This window comes from Sorex fumeus, unplaced genomic scaffold, assembly GCF_029834395.1.
Source record: "Sorex fumeus unplaced genomic scaffold, SorFum_2.1 ptg000039l, whole genome shotgun sequence".
In the NCBI taxonomy this organism is placed as follows: Eukaryota; Metazoa; Chordata; class Mammalia; order Eulipotyphla; family Soricidae; genus Sorex; species Sorex fumeus.
Window position 1 is genome coordinate 12,279,109 of NW_026606096.1, and position 6,394 is coordinate 12,285,502.

The following is a 6,394-nucleotide window of genomic DNA, read 5'->3' on the forward strand; positions in this document are numbered from 1 at the left end:
AGGGTTGGAGCAATAGTACAACAAGTAGGGCATTTACCTTGCATGAGACCTGGGTTTGATTCCCAGCATTTCATATGGTCTCCCAAGCACTGCCAGGAGTGATGACTGTGCATCACCAGGTGTGACCAAAAAAGGAAAAAAAAAAAAAACTCTTAATACTCAATATGGTCAGACCCAACTTTGCAGGCAACCAACCTAGATTCGATTTCCAACATCTCATATGGTCCCCTGAGCACTGCCAAGAGTAATTCCTCAGTACATAAACCAGGAGTAAACCCTGTGCATTGTCCGGGTGTGACCCAAAAAGCAAAAAAAAAAAAAAAAAAAAAAAAGTCTCAGGCTTTTTTTGACAATACCATAGCAGTGAACAGACTTTTAGCCAGGTAGAAAAGTTGTCTGTAGGCAGATTAGGAGAAAACCTATAAAGTTACTCTAAAATTATTGTGAAGGCAAGTACTTTCCTACCCTGAATCTCTAACTGTGGTATTGCTCTCAGCTCTCATCTTGGAGAAGTCTATGCTCTCTCTGAACGTGTCATTCTCTTTCTTTCACTTCTAGTAATCTCTAAATACAACTATTATACAACCCAAAAAATAGTGATTTGGGGGAAATGATATAAACATAAATTGAAAGTGGTTTAAGAAACTATATCAATTAAAGTTTGTTGTTCCTAGCTTAGTCCTGGATTCTGTTCTTTGGGATCCTTACTGACAATCCCTGTCATCATTTAAAGTGATAGGGTTCAAACCCAGGTTCTGTGTAAAGCTAGTGCTTTACCCACTATTCTTTCTTTCCAGCTCTTAAAGAATTTCTTGATGCTAGCCTGGAGTCTATGGAATTAACAATTTATAAATCCAGTCATGCTTGTCTCCATTTACCTATTCCTCATATTGTGAGGTAGAGAAAGAACCTCATTAGCACCGTGACAGGCTGCATTTCAACAAACGAGCAGTAGGCCTAAGTTTCTGTCCCCCCTGTCCCCCCAACACACCAAAGAATTTCCTGAAACTGTCCTTGGCCAAAGCTAGAAATCCCTAGGCACCTTTTGACAGTCCTGTGAGAAGTAGGATATCTCTGGGCACAGCAGAGGGGCATGACCAATTAGCTCACAGACTTGTGACAGTTTCCTCAAATTTTGGGAAAACTGCCACCTTTGCTTCTATAACCATAAGCGATAAAGTGTCTTCTGGAACTTTCTGTGGAACAGACTTGCACGCTGCTGACCCGGGTTTGATTCCCAACATCCCATATGGTCCCCCAAGCACCACCAGTAGTAATTCCTGCGTGCAGAGCCAGGAGTAACCCCTGTGCATCACGGGGTGTGACCCAAAAAGAAAAAAAAAAGGAAAGAATTGTCCAGGTGGGTCAGATTATCAATAAAATTGTCCAGGTGGGTCAGATTATCAATAAACTCTTTTGAGTTTATTAAAGCCCCAGTGAGGTGTTGGCAGCACCAACAATTCTCAGCCTGGTACTCAAAGGTCTTACTTAGTCCCAACTCACTTCAGCACCGCCCCCATTGACCAAAGAAGATAGAAAGGAAAGTGGCAGAATCTCACATGATGGCTAATGGTTCTCTTCTCAATCTTCACATAAGTCACTTTCAACAGTTCAAGTTAAAGATGGTGATATTAAATTAGAAAATATATGCAACAAGTGATTGTACTTATTTTGGAAATTTGCATAGAAATGTATGGCATAGAGATATCAAATAAAGTACCTACATCTTCAATTAGAGTTTATTATACTGTGTTTAGTAATATAGATAAAGTTCTACAAAGGACCTTGAGTTGCTATTTTGATACAGAAAATGGATGTTAGCTAATGCTGAAATTTGAACCTTTTCTCTATTACAGAGGCACAAAGAATAAAATCACTAATTTTATTTCTTTTTTATTTAAAAAAAACTAAATACTGTGGTTTACAAAATTATAATAAAATAGTTGTTTGGGGCATTTAGATTTCCAATACCCATCCATCCATCAATGTACATTTCTCAACACTAATGTCCCCAGTTTCCACCCCCAATATAGATCCCCCTTTATATTCATCAACATAAACGAAAGGTCATGTTTTGGGGAGCAGGGGTTGTTGACATTGGAGTGGGTTGGACCACATCTAGAGGTATCAGGGATGGCTCCTAGCTTAGAGATAATATGTGGCAGTGCTCAGAAGACCATATAGTATTATATGCAAGGCAAATACTCTTCCCACTGTATGATTAGTCTGGCCCCAAACTTTCATGACTCCTTGTAGATCTTAATATTCTGGAGTTAAATATGATGGAAACTAATCCCACCAGTATGACACTGTGTGGGACAGGGTGTGGGTATTTTATTTTCTATAGCTCTGATAACAAAATCTTTGTTATGATAAACATAAGCAGCTGTGCGGTGTTAGCAAAGATATTTTATAGGTATCACAAATCAAATCACAAATCATCCGGTTAATTGTCGATTGCCTCGACCAGGCCCCAGTAACGTCTCCTTCATCCTAGACCTGAGATTATATTCAAGGCTCTTTAGGAGAATGAGACCCATCATTGTTACTGGTATTTGGCATATTGGGTACGACACAGGGAGTTTGCCAGACTCTGCCGTGTGGGCAGGCTACATTCGGTAGCCTGCCAGTTTGTCCAAAGTAGGAATGAGATAATAAGATGTCATAATAGGATGCCATAATAGGATGCATTCACGGTCACGCGGTTCCAGGAGCTGGTTTTTATAGTCTCTGAGTCTTGGCCGTTGATGGGATTACACGGCGCCAGGGGCGCCAGTTGGTGGGTGTGACCCCCCGCCTACTGGAATTTGGAGGATCTGGGTGGAGGATGCTTGGACCAAATCCGAGTAGGCTTGGAGATGTCGGCCCCGGAACCCGCGTGACTTTGTCCCTCTGCCAGTACGTTCATGTGTGAGGAGAGTGGACTCAGCATGGTGGTGGCTGGTCCTGGACCAGCCACTTTATAGGTATACCGATATCAAAATAGCTGAATCTTCATATAATGATGGGTTATTTATAGAGACTATACCTGTTTCACAGGAAGCACTATAGAGTAAAATGATTTTAACTAGACTTGTTGTATCCCATGAGCTCTGTATAGAACATGGGTCAAGGTCTGAGAGACACAATTAATTTGACATAGGAGAGAATCCTTCTCTCACTGCATACTTCATAGACAATGTCAAAAACGAAACAGTCAGTCCATTGCAAGGCATTGAAAGGTGTGTGTTGAGACAATTTTTGGTTTTTGGTTCACAGGCTGGTGTTCTGGGGCTACTCCCATCCTGATGTTGAGAGAACATGCAGTGTGGTAATCAGTCCTAGGATCTAATAAATAAAAGTCAATTGCTCCATTTGTAAGATTAATTTGTAGAAATATTTATTTTTATGTTTTGTAAGATAAACTTGTAGAAGTATTTATTTTATATTTTATTTATTTTATGTTTTAAGTATTATTTTATTATATTTTAAAAGAAATGTTTATTTATTTTTTATGAAAATTCCAAAACCAGGACCTCGTCATGCAGGACAAGTACTTCACCACTGTCTGCAACCCTTAATTCCCAACAGACACATTAAGAAGCTCAACCCAATGGTGTATGGTGCCACCAGCCAGTCACCCTGTACCTGCGGGTTGAGTGCATCAATAGCCTGATGGTGCCTTCAGACATGTAGACCTCAATATTGCTGCTGTCCCTTTGGCCAGACCCAGACAACTTTGGGCCAAGTTTACCAAGAAATTAATTGGCCAAAAGTTAGGTATGTGGGAGCCACACCCACAAACCACCTCTAGCTCAGCTGTATAAGCTCACTTATTGGCCTTATTCAAAGACCCACAAATCTTGATTGAGATCAAAAGACTCAGTTAGGGCCTATAGTGTGGAGGTAGGCAGGAACCCATGACTGAGATCTTCAGGCCCACTTGGATAGGGAAAGGGCCTCCTCCCCACAGCTCCCCAGTTTTCCAGTAGTTTGGCAGTCACCCACAAACCGCCTGTGGTGCCATGTAACCTCACCAGTAACCAGAGACTACATACTAAAGGTCTCAGAAGAGGGCCCAAAGAGTCTCCTGACCCCACGCCAGGCTGTTCTCATTGAGGCACCTTGGAGGGGAGCTAGTTGAGTCACCCTCCCCACCCCAAGCAGTGCCCTGGCAGCTGAAAACCTCCAGAACCCAACCAACGCCAAGTTGAAGGCCACTCTCCACACATTCGGATGACCTCTCCCAAGAGAAGACGAGCCTCACTCAAGACCGGATGAATCTCACTGGAGAGCAGACCAGCAGGCAAACCCAGGTACACAGGAACCTGTGACTGAGATCCCCAGCCCTGTAATCTCCAAGCCATGTAATCTCATCAACAGCCAAGACCCAGACTCTATAAACTAAAGCTCCTGAAAGAGAACAACACAGAATTTCCTGCACATTATACTCTATCCATAACAAGCAATACAAAAGAAATCATCTAGCATTGTCTTTTAGGCAGGTTTGAGAGTGGTGAGACTGGTGTCAACATATGGAATGTAACCCAAGTAGAGAGAAGGTATGCAGTAAATTGTCTTCCACATAGGCAGAACAAAGTATGGAATGGGGGTAGGTCTGGGAAAATACTAAGGATTTTGGTGGTGGAAAATGTGTACTAGTGAAAGCATGAATTTGTACTGGTGAAGGGATGGGTCTTTGATGATTGTTTGACTGAAGCTCAAACATGAAAGCTTTGTAACTGTATCTCACGGTAAATAAAAAAAGGGGGGGTGGGGGAAATAATAATAAAATAATAAAATTAACATTCTGAATAAAAAAGAAAACGCAATGTGGAAATCATGCCCAATTCAATCAGCTTACTCAGTGCCTAAATAAATAGCATTGTTCATCGATTTGCTCAAGCAGGTACCAGTAACATCTCACAACAAATTGTGTTACTTGCTGTTACTGTTTTTGGCATACTGAATAGTCACTGGGAGCTTGCCAGGCTTTGCAGTGTGGGCGAGATAATCTCAGTAGGTTTCTGGGCTCTCCAAGAGGGGCGGAAGAATTGAACTCGGGTAGGTTATGTTGGCTGCGTGGAATGCAATTGCCCTATGCACTATGCTATTGCTCCAGTCCCAAATTTTAAAAAATAAATCCTGTCCTCCCGTTGTTCATCTGTTTGCTCAATTGGCCCCAGTAATGTCTCCATTGTGAGACTTCTTATTTCTGTTTTTGGAATATTGAATTTTCTCAGTATCTTGCCAGGCTCTCCGAGAGGGACAGAGGAATCGAACCCGGCTCGGCCGGGCTGGTTGCGAGCAAGGCAAAGGCCCTATCACTGCGCTATCACTCCAGCCTTAAAATTATAAAAAATATATTTTTAAAATGACATTATAAGTGTCCACAGCTCTCTTATTGAGGCACCATTTACTTAACTTTCTATCAGCACATGTGAAAGTCGTTGCAATCATCCTTGAATTTTCTTATTTGAAAATTTCACCCAGTCCACCAAGAGCAAACCCTGTGCTCAGTACCATGAACCTGTTCCTCCTGTAGCCACATTCAGGCCTTTGCCTTCTGCTCTCTCATCTTCTCCTCAGAGCTCCTTTAGGAACGCATCAGTGCCTGGGGAAAAGCTTTGTCCTAAGAACACTGGAAAGCTCTTATCTGGTAGATAATACTTAAAGGATAGTTTTTTTTTTCTTTTTGGGTCACACCCGGTGATGCACAGGAGTTACTGCTGGCTCATGTACTCAGGAATTACTCCTGGCGGTGCTGAACCTTATGGGATGGAGGGAATCAAACCTGGGTCGGCCGTGTGCAAGGCAAACACCCTTCCTGCTGTACTATCACTCCACCCTCTATACACATTGCTTTAATGTAGTAATACTGCTATTTATTCAGCCACTGACTAAGCTATTTGAAGCAGGCATGAACTCTCCATTACTTTTTGTTTTTCCTTTTAATTTTGTTAACTGAATATCCATGAGATAGACCATTACAAAGCTGTTTATAATTGGGGTTTGGATTTCGGTCATACAATGATCCAGCACCCATTCCTCCACCAGAGTACATTTCCCACCACCAATGTCCCCAGTTTCCCTCCCACCATCCCCAATACCCCACACTCCACCCCCAATCTCTCTCGATGGGTTAAAGGGTATTTTTAATTACATTGCCAAACTTAAATTGAAAGCCATATGCCAAGATAAATCTAAATAATATTAGCTTGGAGGTTTCTTATACAATTACTTAAGCTAAGCTTTAGTGTCACACATTTGAGTTGAAATGTGAGCACGAATCACTTAATCACTTGATGACTTGACATTCCATTACCCATCGATTTGTTCATGTGGGCGCCTGTAATATCTCCATTTGTCCCTGTCAATTGCTAGTGTAGCCCAATGCTGTCTGCTCATTCTAGGA